At 46.0% G+C, this 17,722-nt stretch overlaps 1 protein-coding gene, 1 long non-coding RNA gene and 1 pseudogene across 4 annotated transcripts in view; 1 reads left to right on the forward strand and 2 right to left on the reverse strand.

The window, feature by feature from the left end:
* Positions 1-376: 376 nt before the first annotated feature.
* The window catches only part of SLC25A30 (solute carrier family 25 member 30), a 61,360-nt gene continuing 44,014 nt past the window's right edge, over positions 377-17,722 (forward strand). For all 3 annotated transcript variants that reach the window (XM_088793030.1, XM_088793032.1, XM_088793031.1), the window contains exons 1-2: positions 377-3,889; positions 7,357-7,465. The gene's annotated coding sequence lies outside the window, so the exon portion shown is untranslated. The remainder of the gene's footprint in view (positions 3,890-7,356; positions 7,466-17,722) is intronic.
* LOC141570998 (uncharacterized) lies at positions 3,896-10,051 on the reverse strand. The gene is made up of 3 exons (XR_012495431.2): positions 9,219-10,051; positions 8,259-8,347; positions 3,896-4,947 (listed from the first exon to the last, which is right to left on the reverse strand). It is a non-coding gene; the product is annotated as an uncharacterized LOC141570998 (long non-coding RNA).
* On the reverse strand, positions 16,252-16,652 carry LOC141570997 (small ribosomal subunit protein eS27 pseudogene; annotated as a pseudogene).

A 17,722-nucleotide genomic window follows, 5' to 3' on the forward strand; every position in this document is an offset into this window, starting at 1 on the left:
ACATAGTTGAGACAAACAGAAGAAAACAAGCTGTTGTTATGGCAACAGTTATTTTTCAAGTCTGCCTTAGCAGAAGTCACTGGAATGTTAACTATGGAAAAGTAAATTTTTTTAGATCTCATAGGGCACACTAGTGCATAGTAATTTATAATGGCTTTTAGAGCTAAGTTTTAATTCTATTTGAAATATCGTATATGTAAAAATTTGTTCAGAAGTCCAAGAAGTAAAGTTATAGAAATGTATATAGGAATATATATGATACAAATATAATAGAAATATAAAATATATTTAAAATGTGTAATCTGATGTATAAGTAGATATAATTTAAATATATAAATATAATTATAAAAATACATACATTCCTAGATATCATACATTTAATATAAATCTACTTATGGAAATCTATTTGAACATAATTTTTTATTGGCCCATTTTTGTCTTACACTATTTGTATATCCTTTACTGTAGGGATAGAGGCTGATACCATTTTCACAAACTATAACAGTGTAAAGAGAATTCATTGTGAAACAAATGGTTAGATGTTGCTAAGAAAACGTATTTCCAAGTGGCCTTACTCTTCATAGTTCTGTGAAGGTGCGTAGGGAAAAAAACACCGTTTTCTTTTACCTTCACATACAATACCTCCGACACCTGATGTGTGGGTTTTTTCCCCTTACCGACCAATTCTCCACCACCAGCTGGATGTCCTGTAATTCAATTCTGACACTTTAACTACCCAGATCCCACTGGTGAGGGGCTCAGTCCCACAAGACTGCCCCTCACTCACATGCCAATTCCAAGTAGTAGGTCCCCAGGTCACCTGCAGCTTCTGTCTGACGTGGCTACAAATTGGAGGTTCCCACGACCCCGTCCTCGTCAGCCATTTGCTAGAGCAGCTCTCAGAACCCAGGAAAATAGTTTACTTACTATTGCTGATTTATTATAAAGGATTTTTTAAGAACACAAATGAACAGCCAGATGAAGAGAGGAGATCCATAGCGTGGAGTCTGTGGGGTCTCCCCGAGCACAAGAGCTTCTGTCCCTGTGGAGTCGGGATACACCACCCTCCCAGCACAGAGCTGTGTTTGCCAACCCGGGAGCTCTCCAAACCAGGTACTTGCAGGATTTTTCTGGAGGCTTCATCATGTAGGCCTGATGATTAGCTCAATCTCCAGCCCCTCTCCCCTTCCCAGCAGAGACAGGTCCAAGGTTCTGATCACGGCTGGTCTTTCTGGTGACCAACCCCGTCCTGAACTCATCCAGGAGCCCACCATGTGATGCCTCTGTCACCAGACTCTCCTACCAGGGCATTGAGCTGTGTGTCGGATACCAGGTCAGATTAAATATTAGAACAAAAGGTTTTATTAGCACCCCTGTTTACAAGGGTTGTAGGACCTCCATGTCAGGAACCAGAGACAGAAAATATATACATACGTATTAATCCTAGCATGGACCAGGGGAACTTTTTGCTAATTTAATGCTTGGATTGTAATTGATAATAATATTTTCACATGTAATGTCCCATTTAATTTCTAAAATGTTTTTCTATAGCTACCTAAGTGATAATACAAATAAAGTATGGGGGAAGAATTTATATTGTACATAGACTATGTATATATATTGCACAGAAGGATAAAATCATTTCACTTTCAAATAGTCATCATCTTTAGAGTACTTTCCAATTTACAAAGCGCTTTTGTGTATATTACTACTTTTGGCTCTTCATAACAGCCATGTGAGGGAGACAGACCACTTATTTCCTTCATTTTGTATGTGAGAGAGTGAGGCACAGCAAGGTTAAATGACTTCCCAAGGTCACACAGCTAGAAGGGGGAAGAACCTGGGTCCGGGACCCATTATGAGCTCTAAGGTCAACATATGCGTTTTCCTGGGTCACATGATGCCTTCAGGGAAAACTAAACATGACATAGACATGTAAAGACAGCTTTCTCATCCACACTGATAAGTACACTTGTTTCAAAGTTAGAAGAGTTGGGTTCAAATTCTGGTTCTGCAATTTATAGCTGCATAACTTCAGGCAAGTCACATAACCTCTGAGCCTGAGTTTGTTTACAGAATAACTAAACTGAATTCCTGTATGACCAGCAAGTTGGGTTTTTGGTTGTGCCATTGACTGACAAAGATGGAAGACCAGCAGCGGTGGCTAGAGGAGGCTGTCTGGATAGGTTAACAGAAGAGAGCTCTTCCCCGGAGCGGAAAAGAGCTTTAAGACATATTGTTCAGTGGAAAAAGCAAGTGATAAAACAACACATGTGCAGCAAACCATTCATTAAACACACAGACACATAATAAAATCAGTATATTGCTATAGACACGTACGTATTTGCAAAAGCACAGAGGACAGTCTAGAAGGGTATGCATCAAACTGGTAACTAGCTAACGGGGACAGCCGGGCGAGGAAAAGCATGGCCGGGGAACTGGCAGCTGATTTCATGCTTGGATTGTAACTCATCGCAATAATGTTTTCACATGTAATGTCACATTTAACTTCTAAAACGTTCTCATAAATACCTAAATAATAATACAAATGAAGTATGGGGGAGGAATTTATATTGTACATAGACAATTTGTAAGGACAATGCACCAAAGAAATAAGAAGCATATATGCCTGAGAAGAGCTAAGGGACATCTATTTCTAAATTCTGTGGTTGGGAGGAAATGGGTTTTCTGCTCACTTAATAAGCATAGTGAGTGTGTGTGTGTGTGTGTATGTGTGTGTGCGCACTACTGTGGTTTTGATCTGAAAAACTTACCCATAAATTATTTTGTTAAAAATGGCAGCAAGTACTTCTTAGCCGTGAGAAGGGGTGGGTGGATGCTTGCTGACACGCTGCAGGAGGAAGATAGCTTATCTCCTACTCTCCACTCTTTCGAGTGAAGAGCGCACTGCGTGGGAATTAGAGATAACATAATTTGGAGAATATATCGATTTCTTTTCCTTATGCTTTGCCTTGCTTGAAAAACTATTGGTAGCAGCTTACTGAGTTCTATGTAGCACACAGCCTCTTCAAAAATTATCAAGGCAGTTGGTGCACAGCAAAAATGAGAGCAAGACAGTCAGATGAAGCCAGGGGTGAGGATGGCACCAAACGGTGTCTTCCAGTCCTGCACAGTCCTTAGAGGTGGGCCCCAGATTGGGTCAGAAGCTTCTAGCAACAACAACAAAAAAGTCCTGGGTGAGGGCCAAGGTGGTGGGAATATAAGTAGTTATAAGATTCACCATCATTTTTGTGTAAAAAAAAATCATTTTTTCTAGGAATTTTTTTAGTGTCCAATAATGAGACATATAGGCATTTCTTCCATCGGCTCTCATCAGTAAATACCCCTACAGTAAATTTAGTATGGGTTTCATATGGCTCATTTCTTATAGCCTTCTTCAATGTAGGCCTAATCGCAGAGTTAATAAGATCAAAAGTTTAAGAGGAAATTCCATTTAAATGTTTTCATTTCCATAACATTAAAAAAAAGGGGGTGATATATGCTTTGGAGGAATATTGGAGCCTATAGCTCAAAGATCATAATTTTACCTAAATAGAAGATTCCTTCTATTTAGATTCTTTTCATTCTCCCCTCTTCTTCCTCTCCATTTTTTGTCAGAAAGTGCCATCGTGAATCCATTCAACTCCCATCTTAACTCCATTCATTGGAAGCAGACTCTGCAGTCAGCAGCCACGGCTATTCTTGGGTCCTATGCCCTGGACCACGCTGTGGGAGTTGCCAGGTCACGGCCAAACCCGAGGCACCGGACATGGAGAAGTCACTACAGTTTCCTTCTGCCCGTCAAGAACAAGCCGGCTGACCAGTCAGGTCTAATTTCACTTCTTGGATAATTAATGAGTGGAAAGGACTATTCCAGCTCTACACGTCGGTATGCATTCTTTTTCATTCTAACAACCTAAATAAGCGTTGCGTATTTTCCAAAAGTAGCATCTGAAGAGTAGAAGGGACCTGTTACTTTTTAGAAAAGGTTTTAGGGAAGTAGAATGCACATACTGAAAAGAGCACATATCGTAAGTGTACAGCCCAATAACTTTTTACAAACTGAGCGCTCCTGGGCTGCAGGCACCCGGGTCTGGACAGATCATCACCAGCACCCTGGAAGTACCCTTTTTGCTCCAGAAGGGCCTCTGAGAAGTTATTTTACACATCTATCTGTCTTTAGACCCATGTCTGAATCCACCTCCACAGACAGGCAGACACTCTCCCTTCCGATTTTGTTTATTTCTATGAGTGTATTATGTGTGCTTGTTTTGTGGTGGCAGGAAATTTCTTCTCTTGCTTGGCTCTCCCGTGTCCCTGCCCCCCTCTCACCCCCCATGTCTCACCACCCTGCGAACACCCTTGGCGTCACTTCCCAGGCTAAGAAATGAAACAGGTTGGAGCCTCCCCAGAGCTGCTCCTTTGCCCCACCGCCGTCGAGCGTTTATCCTGCCTTTCCAAATAGCAGAGCAGGAAAGTGTCGTTTTATAAAAAGTGTTCCAGTTACGACATTTTACACAAGAAATGGTAGACAACAGAGTTTCTGTTTGGGATGATACAGGAGCTCTGGAAATGGAGGTCATATTTTTCTCTTTAATGTTTCCACTTGAAGTGAGTGTATGGTTTTTTGTTTTTGTTGGAAGGGGGTGGTGGTGAGGAGATAAGAGATGTGGGGGCGGGTAGACAGGCCCTGGGGTAGAAAGTTCAGGTACAAAGGATTATGGTCTCTCGTCCTGAATCAAGGTGAGGCATTCCCTTTATCCTCCCAGGTAGATAGGACAGTTTTAGGGGACGGCATCCCTTCAAATGCAGTTCCCCCACGTGGGCCTTGGAGGGGAAGGTGAAATGAATTCCTGGGTGGGGTCCATCTCAACTGTTTAGACAGCTTTTCACTTGCTCTGGCTCTTTCCCTCTTGAACCTGAGTGTCTTTGCATCTGACTCACCTGCTGAGGAAGGAGGCAAAGCATCAGTTGCCCAGGCAGGCAAGACTAGACTCCCTCCGGCCCACCTCTCCCACCCCACACCCACCGTTCCAAACAGCCTCGTGCCACCCCAGGGGCCTCACCTTCCCTTTCTAGATCTCTGGGTGCTGTTGGGGGGAGGGGAAAGAAAGGAAGGGACCCTGGAGTCGTGAGCTATTTCAGCATGGAAGTATGAGTGGGAAGCAGCATGTGCCGTGTTAGGAGACAAATTCACAGTTGATTTGTGCCATCCTAGTTATTCTGTGTTTGTTTGCTAAATCCTTGGCACTCAAAATATGGTCCATTCACCAGTAATCTCAGTGTTACCTGGGAGCTTGTTAAAAATATAACATATCCTTGGGGCTGACCCGGTGGCCCAGGTGGTTGGAACTCCGTGCTCCTAACACCAAAGGCTGCGGTTCGATTCCCACATGGGCCAGTGGGCTCTCAGCCACAAGTTTGCTGGTTCAACTCCTGCAAGGGATGGTGGGCTGTGCCCCCTGCAACCAACAATGGCAACTGGACCTGGAGCTGAGCTGTGCCCTCCACAACTACGATGGAAAGGATAACAAATTGACTTGGAAAAAATGCTGAAGTACACACTGTTCCCCAATAAAGTCCTGTTCCCCTTCCCCAATTAAAAAAGAAACATATATATATATATATATATATATATATATATATATATGGCATCTCTGTCCCCACCCCTGACCTCCCAGACCAGAAGCTGTATTTATAATAACAAGATCCCCAGGGGATTGGGGTGCTCATTCAGTTTGAGAAGCTCAATCCTACAGTAAAATATACTCTCATAATGAAGAAAATGATAATTGTTTTCCAATGGTAGACCTTCCCCAATGATGCTTCGATTTCTGGGCTGTCAGGCTAGAAGCTGGAGACTACTCTGCCTAGACGGTCACCTCCCTTTGTGCATGTTGGACGTTTCAGTGAAGATTCATCTTTCTCCCTACCATGGAGATAAAACCTCATAAATGTTCATGGCAGCCATGCTCAAGCACCGAAAAGCTATGTGAAAGAGAACATTGTAACCAGCATATTAACTAACAATGAAATTACTGTTATTATGGGAGTGTGGGGATAAAATGATTGCTAAAATCATAATGCTTTCTGGGGGAAAATAATAAAGTGGAAAGAGAAGTGGTTGAAATCTGAGGCAATGGCAGGGAAAGATAAAAAAAAAGACACCACCACAGGAAATGACAACAAGAACAGGACTAATAATGGTTCGCCCCACCTGCCTTCAGAGTGGAATCCATCTCCCAAAGGTTTGTGACACCCTGTCCACTCCTCCATGTCACCCTGTGAGCCCCACAGGAGACAGGCGTTACAGGGAAAGCGTGGAGATGTTTTCTATTTGGGGCGCACCACTACTTTACTGTAGTGATGAGTGGACTTAGACAAGTGTCTGGGCTCCCTGCTCGCTAGCCTAGATTTTGACACTGAATGTGAGTCTGGGCCAGTTCCTCCCCACGTGTAAGAAAACAGGAAGGAGGTGTCTTCATTTTTCAGAGGCTAATATGAGCACAGCCCTAGCCTGCGTCTGTCTTGTCGTTTCTTCCGTCCTTATTGGCTCTCTTCAGGCTCTCCTGCATGATCTCTCTCGCTCTCGCTCTCTCTCACTCTCGCTCTCTTGCTCTCTCTTGCTCCTTCTCTTCCTCCTCCCCTTCTCTTCCCAGATCCAGTTTCCAAATGTAGGAGTTTCTAAGGATTTGGTCCTTGGACTCTTCTCTCAGGTAGCAATATACATTTCTAAACATATTTGGATTTATAGCTTAGACCTCGCCTCTGAATTTTAGAATGAGGTGAATGAAGAGTTCACTTTTACACACACTGAGTTGCGATATCTATGAGTTTTCCAGTAGCCTATTTGATTTTTCACTTAAATGCATCATTAGCATCTCAAAGTTAATGTGTGCAAAATTAAACTCGACTCCCTCTTCTAAATTTGCTCCCACCTCCATCTCGGTCATTGGTCCATAATCCAGTTTTCTGAGTTTGGGCGCCATCTTTCACAGCTTCGTCTCCCTCATCCCGAATCTAATCTGTCCTGTGACCAGTCCTGTCACTTGTGTATTAAATCCTTCCATTTTTTCCTCCTCTCCACTGCTACCCCCTTGTCTAAGCCACCTCCATCCCTTGCCTGGACAACTGTACTTCCCTTCCATCTGTCCTCCTCCTGCTTTCGCCTCCCTATAATCTATTACCCAGTTAGTACAGTCCTGTTAAAATATAAGAGAGATCACTCAGAACCCCTGCTTCAAAGCTTATGAAGATCTCGTTGCTGTTTGAATAAAACTTGAGCTCCTTATCAATGCCTAGAAGGCAGTGCAGTTGTTCCCCTCTTATCCCCGATTTTGCTTTCTGTGCTTTCAGGTACCCACGGTCAACCAAGGTCCAAAAATATTAAGTGGAAAAATTCTACCTCACTTCAGCTCATCATGTGTGTATTGTGTTATCTCACACCATCACAAGACAAAGAAGGGTGAGTACAGTACAATACAACACTTTGAGAGAGAGAACACATTCATGTGACTTTTGTTACGGCACATTGTTACACTTGTTCTATTTTATTATTAGTCATTGTTGTTAACCTCTTACTGTGCCTGATTTATCAGTTAAACTTGATCATAGGTATGTATGCAAAGGGAAAAACATAGTACATACAAGGCTCAGTACTACCCACAGTTTCAGGCATCCACTGGGGGTCTTGGAACGTGTGCCCCCCAGATAAGGGGGCACTACTGTAATAGGTAAGTATTGAGGCTGCGAGCCGAGCTGGACTGCCTGGGTTTAAATCCTAGTTTTACTAGATATTTTACTATCTACAGAACTTTGGGCAAAGTACGTAATCTCTCTGTGCCTCCATTGTCTCATCTATAACATTCAAAAGCTGAGACTATTATTTACTTCTTCAGACTGGAGGAGAGCGAATGGGACCATGTGTGGATGGCAGGTGGAACAGAGCCTGTCACAGTCGGGGCCTGTTGTTAACCTTTAGCCTCTGCTCAGTGCGCAGCCCCCTTATCGGGACGCCCAGCCACTCTGGCTTTCTGTGAGTCAAAGGAGAACCCCCCCAAGCCCCCTGGAGGCCCCTCCCTGCTTTGCATGGCTCATTCCATCCGAAATGTCAGATTTTGGCTGCAAGTCAGCTCCAGGGAGAGTTCTCCCTTGACTGTCCTTCCTAACATAGGGCTCTCAAAAGCTAGTGCCTTTCCTTCATAGCATTCCCTACCCTGTGTAAGTAAACACTTCCTGTTTGCTCACGCGTTTCTTACCTGTCTCCATCACTAGACTGTAAACTCCATCAGGGGAGACTTTTTGTCATGTTCCGCGCTGGAAGAGTGCTTCGTATTTGCTAGGCAGTCTATAAATACGTGTTGGGAAAGAAAGAAAGAGTAGACGAATAAATAAAGTCTGGGCAACTCCTAGGGAAGCAACTCTTTACCCAGTCGTGCCCCAAACTACTAAGTAAACCAAGTAAGTGTATTTCTCCTGAGCGCGTGGCTAGTACTGTTCTAGTTAAAAGCAAATTTTTGATTCATTTGTTCATTAACAGAATATCACTATGCATTCTCTCAGTAGTAGTCACCTCCACATCAACGTGAGGTGTTGTGTCACATTTTTTGACATTATAAAGCGGTTGGGAAGCGCGGCTTGGCGCCGCTATGCCTCCCCCGCCGAGGGGGTTGGTTGCAGTTAAGGTTTTACTGCGTGTCCAGCAGAGGGCGCTGCGGGGACACGCCTGCCGGGCACAGGCGCAGCCCGTGGGGAGCGACACAGGGAGAGGAGGGTGTAGTTCAAAATGACGACGGTAAGGTGTTGGCAACATTCCCGGGACTCTTTTCCAGTTGCTACGTGGCTTCTTAGCCCCTTATACTGTAGTGGTTTGCGAGTCTGGCCGAGTACCACAGGGACCGGGAGGGCTTCCGAAAAATACAGGCATCTGGGCCGCACCCCTAAAGATTCTGATTCAGGAGGACCGGGGCGGGCCCTGGACCCTCTTGAAGATGTTCCCACTGATTCTGGTAATGAGGTTTGGGACCCCTAGGTGGGAATTCCCACCCACCTGGGGGAGCAGAGGGGGTGGGGAGGAGACAAACCTGGTTTCCACTCCCAGCCCAGTTGCCTTTCAGCTGGGACCTTTCTTGGCACCGCGCCCCCCTCCTCCAACCCCTCTTCCCCCTCCTCCCCACCTTGTAAACTGGAGATGATGAAGATGGAGCTATAACGCCTACCTGGCAATGTTTTAAGGATGAAAAGAGAGCCAGGAGTAGAACTGCTAATACTGCGTTCAAAGCAAGGTAGTCTCTGCTCTGAATCAAAGGTGGAAGAGGCGGCTTTCTGAGACCAATTCTGGGTCTCCCCATCCCCAGGGAGGAGGAGCCTGTGCAGTGCAATCATTTGGGAACCGACAGCAGTATTTAGTTCGGGAACTTCCGGACTGCCTGTGCTTCTTTAGTTTATTCGCTTTGCTTCCAGGAGGTAGTCGAGAACAGTATGAGGAGATGAAGGACGTTTTTAGTTAGAAGGGATCTTAGGCAGCATCTAGTGAATTCCCTTTATTTCTCAGATGGGGAAACAGATTCAGAGAGGTTGAGAGACCTACCCAAGGTCACACAGCTGGTTAGCACAAAGCCATCAGCTTGTGCTCGCATCAGCTCTCAGTGCTGCCTCTGGAAGTTTTGTGGTGAATCTCTTCAGTCTTGCCCTTGTCCTCCAGAGAACAGAAAGGTGACTTTTGAAAACATCAATGCTTCCTGCTTTCCATTGTGAGGTCATTATTACTGCCTTATCCAACAGATCAGATTTGCAACACAAGAGGAATGATAGTAACAGAAACAATGATAAACGCCATTGTTTAGAGGCCTGACACTCTCCCAGTGCGTAAGCTCATTGTTTCAAGAATCCCCACCTTGTTCTGTGCATTCATTCGTCAGAGATTTATCAGAACGTCAAAGGGTTAGGCACTGGGGATGCCGCAGTGAGCCGAGGAGCCCCTGCTCTCACGCAGCCTGCGTTCTGCTGAGAGCAGACAGATGGACAGTAGCAGTCACATGAGTACACAGGACCATTTCACACGGTGTTAGGAGCTTTGAGAAAAATAGAAAGCAGTGATGTGATAGGAAGCGATTGGGAACAAGGAAACCGAGGCTGGTGTGTGTGTGTGTGTGTGTGTGTGTGTGTGTGTGTGTGTGTCCGGAAAGGCCTTTTCAAAGAGGTGACCTCTGAGCAGAGGCCTGGACAATGAGAAAGGGCCACCACACCAGGGCCTGGGCAGGAAAAGAAGCAAGTTATCAGAAGCCCCGCGGGTGAGTTCAATGTGTTCAGAGAAGGAAGGTCAGAAGATCGGTGCGAGGAACAGAAGCCAGAAGCAGCTGGAGAAAGCGGGGAGGGCAGTTCTGGGCTCGTCCAGCCTAACTGTCCACTCCCTGCCACAGGACTGACTGAACACAGGCAGCCGCTATTCCTTTCCCTTGGGAAAAATGTGGAGGCAGAGAGGACTTTTGGGGAGGGGAAAGGGGCTGACTTTTGGAAAACAGTTGTAGAAGTCTAAGAGGTGGGAATTATTGAACTCATTTCGCACACGAGGCATTACGCCGGGACAGGTTGAATGGTGGCTTCCAAACCAGGCCTCTGGTTTTCCTGTGTCCTTCCCTTTATTTATACCTGAGGCTTACCTTCCCTGCAGCCCAACCCTGCCCCTCCCCAGGTGTCACTCGGCCCCACCTCCTCTCTCAGCAGCCTCTCCTGGCTCAGGGCTAAGCTCCCAAGGGGACACCGGTAGCCTGCCTAGTTCTCAGGTCCCTATTCCTATTGAATTTAAAACCCACTTTCCCTTCGTGGAAACATCTATCATAGTTTACACTGAGTCCCTTTCTCCTCCCTGCTTATTAAATGAGGCCATCTGGCTTCCCATAAGGGGTTCATGCTTCCCCTTAAAGGTTTCCCAAGGGGCTGTTGGGGTGGGGGCATCCTAAGAAGCATATCTAATGACACTAGTCAATTAGGATAGATTTCACTTCGGATGTTACAAGTAAGTGACTTCAGCTTTGGATTGCTGAAAGCAGACCCTCCTTCCTTTGGGATGTGGGTGAGTGGTCATTTCTCTCACAGGGCTCCCTAAACACTGCGGGAAAGAATGGGTTAGATTTAGTTCATTTGGTTGTACATTTACAGAAGCCCCAACTACATGCCAGGACCCAGGGCATACCATGTTTCCCCGAAAATAAGACCCAGCTGGACCAGCAGCTCTAATGCGTCTTTTGGAGCAAAAATTAATATATGACCCAGTCTTATTTTACTGTAAGACTGGGTCTTATTTTACTTATTCTATAGTAAAATAAGACCGGGTGTAGTATAATATAATATAATGTAATATAATATAATATAATAATATAATACTGGGTATTATATTAATCTTTGCTCCAAAAGGCACATTAGAACTGATGGTCTGGCTAGGTCTTATTTTCGGGGAAACACGGTAGATTCAGTCTTTGAACTTCAGGGAATCACAGTAGAATAATGTCATTCTAAAACATATTCCCATGCGTAACCTCATTTGATCTTCATAACCAATCTCTGAGGCAGGTGGGGTGTGACAGTCTCCTTGTATGTTCCTGGCTAGATAAGATAAGTAACTTGTCTAAGGTCACACAGCTGGCTCTCAGAAGAATTGGGCCTAACCCACAGCTTTCGACTCGATTTTTATTCCTCTGGAATCTTAAATCCTTCTGACTTTAGAATGAGTGGATTCAGGACTGGGCTATTTTATAGACTTTTATTAATTTATTACACCATATTTCCATGAGAAGAACAGAAGGAACCATTTTCTACGTGACCACAGCTGGAACTGGGACTTTTCAGTTGGAGAAGTTCTGTTTCACACTGACTGAACTTCCTGGGAGGCCGGGGGAAGTTAGGAAGGAGAGAACGTGAGAGGGAGTGAGGGCGAGTGAACGGTGGGTTATCAAATGGCCTCTTCTAAACATCCCAAACATGGTTCACTTCTGGTAGCAGCAGGTGACCTTTTAGCAGACTCATCCTCCGTAGGCAACAGCTATATACTCTGGGGGTAGAAATACTACATGAAGGCACTGAGCGTGAACAAAAGCAGGAAGATTCTGAGCACATGTGGCGAACATATGGGTAATAGGTATTCCAAAAGAAGAGAGAAAATGGACAAAAAATATTTGACATAATGATGGCTGAAATTTCCCCAGATTTGATGGAAAATATTTATAGATACCAGAAGATCAGTGAAATAGCAGAATAAGTGAAAGTAAACCATGTCTAGGCACATCATGGTCAAACTGCAAAAAACCAAAAATAAAGAAAAATTGTGAAAACAGTCAAAGCAAAATGTCACTTTATATACAGGAGAACGATAACTCAAAAGTTCTCTGACTTCTCATTAGAAACAACGGAGACCAGAAAACAGTGAAACAACATCTTTAAGGTGCTGAAAGGAAACAAACAAACAAACAAAAACCCAAAACACCTGTCAACCCAGAATTCTGTATCCAGAGAAACATTCTAGAATGAAGATGAAATAAAGACATTTGCAGAAAAAAGAAAACGAAGACGTGTACTACAAGAAATGCTAGTGGAAGTTCTTCAGGCTGCAGGAAGATGATCCCGACGGAAGCTTGGGTCTTTCTTGGTAAGGAAAGAAGAGCATCCAGAATGGTAAATATTCAGGTAAATACAAAGCTCAATCTGTCAGAGGGGCAGGAAGCCACGCAAAGGGCAGAGCCTGGGGTGCACTAGTACAAACCAGGCCCTGGTCGGATGTCAGCTGGGAGAGGTGATTTTGAGTGTGGTGCAGATATGTTGGTGATATAGTGACCCCAGCACCCTAACCCCCTTCCTGGGAACTTATGCCCAAGCCTGGGGTCGAAGTTGGAGAAGAGGTGGGATATGATTGCTTTATTCATCCAAAAAGGAGAACAAAAAAAAAAAGCTTCATTATTGACTGAAAAGCAAATGTTACCTGTTTGGGCTGTTTTAAAGAATTTTAAAGAGGGCAGGAGAAGGCTGTGACCCATCTCAGTGATAGCAGTGGCATGACAACATTTGGTTTTTCTTCAGTTACTTGAAATAATAGCTTTTATATGTGCTCTTAGATTTCTATTGCTCCTAACCGCAAAAGACCTCGAGGTGCTGTGAAGAACAGTAAACACTTAACATCCCAGTTTTACGGCAATATTGTTCTGGCAGCTCTCTGAGCGTCTGTTAGCTCAGTCCAATCGACACGCAAAAGGAACCCTCACAGTGGACTTCCCTGGTGGACCCACAGAGAACCAGGCCTCGGAACCTGCTGGGTAGAGGCTGCTAGAAGAACCTCTGAAGAGATTCCTTTTGCAACCGTGTGTCCCCACCAGTGAAGGGCCTGATGGGAGAGGTGTGCCCTGCGGTGCCCTCGGCCCCGGGACCCACGGACACTGCAGATGCCCCGTTTCTGCACTGCCTTTGGTTCTTGAAGACACACAGCTGGGAGAAGCTGAGCAGCCCGCTTCGCCTTTTCGTTGGCCGATTTTATGGAGACGTGTTGCAGGCTGGCCTGGTATTGTGTGTGGAGGAGGTGCACCTGGGCAGACGTGACGCTGCCGGATGGAGCCCACAGTCCTGGTCAGCTGAGCAGAGGCGACACAGATGCATATAACTCACTGCACAGAGCAAACCAAGCAGTGAGATAGTGCTCATGGAGGTGGGTCCAGAGCTAACCGGAACCACAGTGACCAGTTACCAACCATCGTCCCTACACGTGTCCTGCTGTGGAGCCTGTGGAGTGTGATACAGGAAATCTCAGCCAACTAGAATCCTTTTAAAACAGAGGGCATAGGATGCTATTAGGCTGGGAAATAAAAATGCCTGTAGAATCTTCCCCTGGCCTTGTTTCCTCATGTGGTCCGTTCGGGCTGCTATAGAAAATCCCATAGACCGGGGGGGGGGGGGGGGGGGGGCTTATAAACAACAGAAATTTATTCCTCACGGTTCTGGAGGCTACGAGGTCCAAGATGAGGCGCCGGCAGATTCAGTGTCTGGTGAGAGCCCATGTCCTGGTTCACAGATGGCCGTCCTCTCACCGTGCCCTCACAGGGCAGAAGGGGGGAAGGGCGCTCTCTGGGTCCCTTTTCTAAGAGCACTAATCGCATTCATGAGGGTGCCACCTTCATGACCATGCAGGAAAATACCATTTCCCAAAGGCCCCACCTCCTAATGCCATCATATTGGGGTTAGGTTTCAACAAATGAATTTGGGGGACACAAACATTCAGTCTACAGCGTCCCCCATGACTCTGTTTCCAGCCACACTGGCCCCCTTGCTGTTCCTCCAACAACCCAAGCACACCTGCCTCAGCACCATTGTGTTTCCTGTTGCTTATGTCTCCAGTTAGATGTGTTGTTCCCTCTGCTCTTATCTCCTATGCGTGCAAGCGCGTGTTCTCATTTCCTGCAGTTTCCTCTCAGACATGCCTTTCCCTGGCCACCGTCTGACATGGCACCCCACACCCCACCCTGCCATCATGCTCTTTCTCTTTACCCTGCTTTATTTTATTTTAAATAACATGTCTCACCAGACATTATTTACTTCTATGTTTGTTTATTATCTGTCTCTCCTAAGCGTAGCGGAAGGTCCAAGAAGTAAGGACTTTGATTTGCTCGTTGCTACATGTACCACGCGTGGGAGACTCCCTGGTGTACCAATACAATCCGCATGTGTTCGCAGAATGGACAAACACATCACCTACCTGAAAGACTGCATGTTTTAAAAACACAACCAAACGAGTGCCTTGAAGCCAGGCTGTCATCACATTTTGTTTTCCCATTCTACATATTTATATTGGTTTAAGTCAAGAATAAGACTTTATGAGAATAAAGCATGGAGGAAATGAGACCTAGATAATTGGGTAATCTACTTACTCGCATTCAGTTTCTTTTCTTGGTGCCTAATGAATTTCCTGTGAGTCATCAAAGCAGGTCATAAAGGAGATTAAGTATGATACCAGTTGTGTGTATTAAGCTCTAATTTCTAATTAAAAGCCGTGGAAAGTTATTGCTTCCGAACCAGTTGGCCTACCTAGCACAAAAGGAAATAGGAATTCGGCAAAATAAACAGCCTATCCACATAAAATCAGGGCATCTGACATCCAAATTGGTCAAATTATGTAGGTAATTGCCAAGTGTCTATTTCATGTTGTGATGACCAAAGACAATTAAACTCCCAAAAGTTTGATTGATTAAACAATGAGAGGATGGGATGGAATATCTGTCCCAGTTAACAATGAATTATGTTATTAACCTGGGCTTTCATTTGAAAATGAAATAAGGGCCTGACACTGGTGGAAACTCACTGCTGAGAACCCTTTGGGAGGCAACAGGTTTGGCACACTTGCTGTGGATATACGAGGACTGTGTGTGCTGTGGGGCTCAGGGACGGCCCCTCACAGATCCCAGGGAGGGGCCTAACTGCTGGGACTTGTGATGTGAACTTACATGACAGAGAGACTCAGCAGAGGTGATTAAGGACCTTGAGATGGACAGTGATCCTGGATTATCTGGACGGGCCCTGAATGTAATCACAGGGGTAAGAGGGAGACAGAGGGAGATTCGAAGGCAATTAAACGATGGAAGCGGAGATTGCAATGATGTGCTTTGAAGATGGAGGAAAGTGCCAGAAGCTAAGGGACAAAGGCCATCATCCCCAAAGCTGAAAAAGGCAATCAACACGTTCTCCTCTCTCAGAGCTTCCAGAAGGTTCTACCATGGCTAACAGCTTGATTTTGGCTCAGTGAAACTGATTGCAGACTTTTGACCCCCATAGCAGTCAGAGAAGAAATTTGCATTGTTTTAAGGCACTGTGTTTGTGACGACTTGTTAGAGCGGCAGTAGGAAACTAATCCCGGTGCTTTCTGGGAATCTTGGCTCCTGAGAGGACTGGGTAGCATCTGAATCAGAAATGAGCTTCTTAGCTGTGACATGTGCACCCTGGCTGTGACCTAAGCCTTGTCTTCTAGAAAGCTGGACCCGCAGCAAAAGTTAGGGCATTAGTCCTTTCTTTACGGTGCAAGCCTGGAGCAGGTAGGGTGAGAGAAAAGCAAGGAAAGATACGTAGATTTGCTCTGAGGTACGTTGCTGCCCTGACCTGTGCTCTGGAAAGGACTGAAGTGACACAGCAATTGCTCTGCACCCCATCCACTCACATGGGGGGTTGCAAGGAGGGACTGGACCTCAGAGCAGTTCATGGAGGGAAGGAGGCGAAATGGATCCGTCTGGCTCCCTCCAGTTTTCATTCCCAATAGGTCAAGTTTCATCCATGGGGGGCGTAATATCCAGGAGCTTCTGGTTTTTTGTTTGTTTTTAATCCCCAAATGTGTTTATTGGAATGGTTTCCCACTCATTCCGATTCAAGGTGCTTTTCAGGCTGTTTCCTTCTGCAGGAGCATCCTCTGCAAGCCTGGCCTTTCCTCCTGTAGGCGGACAGAGGACAGTGGAGCAGCCAGCACACAAAACTCCCATTGGGGCAAGGCTAAGGACGGCGGTGATGTTACAGCCTCCTGGGCTTTTCACACCCGTGAAGTAGGAATTGGGACTCTGCCCCAGGTGCTTCTTCTTGTGTTTCTTCTCCTTTTCTGGAGAGGGTTGAAGGAGATGCTTTTCAAGAAACATGTTCCCATAAGGAGATCATGACTGCTGGCAAGTGGGAACTTACGGTTTGTTCCATCCCGCACTTCAGAGGCTACCTAGGAAATCGTATCTCAAGCCTCAGGCATGTTGTTTCATTTACATCCATAAATGAAGGTCAAATTGATGCAGTGGTTGGGTAAGGGTCCAAGGCAGTAAGGCCCAAGGTCCAAGGCCCAGGCTCAGAACCCACAAAATGCACTCCCAGCACATTTTCACAGTCAGAGCAGGTCTCAGGCCAGTCCAGATTTAGTGGGTGTGGAAATAGACTCGGTCTCTTAACGCGGGGAGCTCAGAGGCATCTTGCAAGGGACCTGGATATCCAGAAGGCAATGACTGGGGCAGTTTTCCTAAAAAACCCACCACCGGGCTTTAGCAGAACCAAAGTAGGAGGGGGCAGAAAGCATCCGGCACAATCGCTGGCTGGACCTTCCCCAGAGTGAAGCTCTGTGCTCAGTGCGCGTGGCGTGGAGGGACAGTGGCCAAAGCCAAGAGCCGATCACCAAGGGCCCCGGGTCCATGCCCCGGCATTTGGATTTGGTTCTGAAGGCAGCAGGGAACCACGCAGGGGAGGGAGATGGGCAGGCTTTCCGTTGTGAAAGCCCTCGTAAGTAGGACGGAGAATATCCTGGTCATCTGCAGGCCCGGAGGCGGGGACCGTGGGCGCCTGTTCCACGCACATGTGGGAGGGGCTGCAGTGATGTGTGCAGGAAATAACACGGGAGAAGCACTGGGACATGGTGATAGAGGTGAAGGAGGCGATGGAGGTCTGACTCGGACAGCATAAAGGAACAGGACTGAGGGGCAGGTGTGGGCCGAGGAATGGGGTACCATGGTCAGGAGGCAGGGAAAGGAAGTGCAGAGAAGGGCATTCAGAGGCGTGGAAGAGCTCCTCGCTGCTCTGGAACAACCAGATGCCGTTTCTTGTTCAGTTTAATACCTGGTTGATTTTCAGAAGTTCATTGTCCTGTATCATCCAGGGGAGAGAAAGTAAGTGATGCCATCCACCATCCCTCAGAGACCACTCTTGAGTGCAGTCAGGGTCGATGTTTTTC

Source organism: Rhinolophus sinicus, chromosome 16 (genome assembly GCF_057876585.1).
Source record: "Rhinolophus sinicus isolate RSI-liver-muscle chromosome 16, RSI-T2T, whole genome shotgun sequence".
NCBI classification, from domain to species: domain Eukaryota; kingdom Metazoa; phylum Chordata; class Mammalia; order Chiroptera; family Rhinolophidae; genus Rhinolophus; species Rhinolophus sinicus.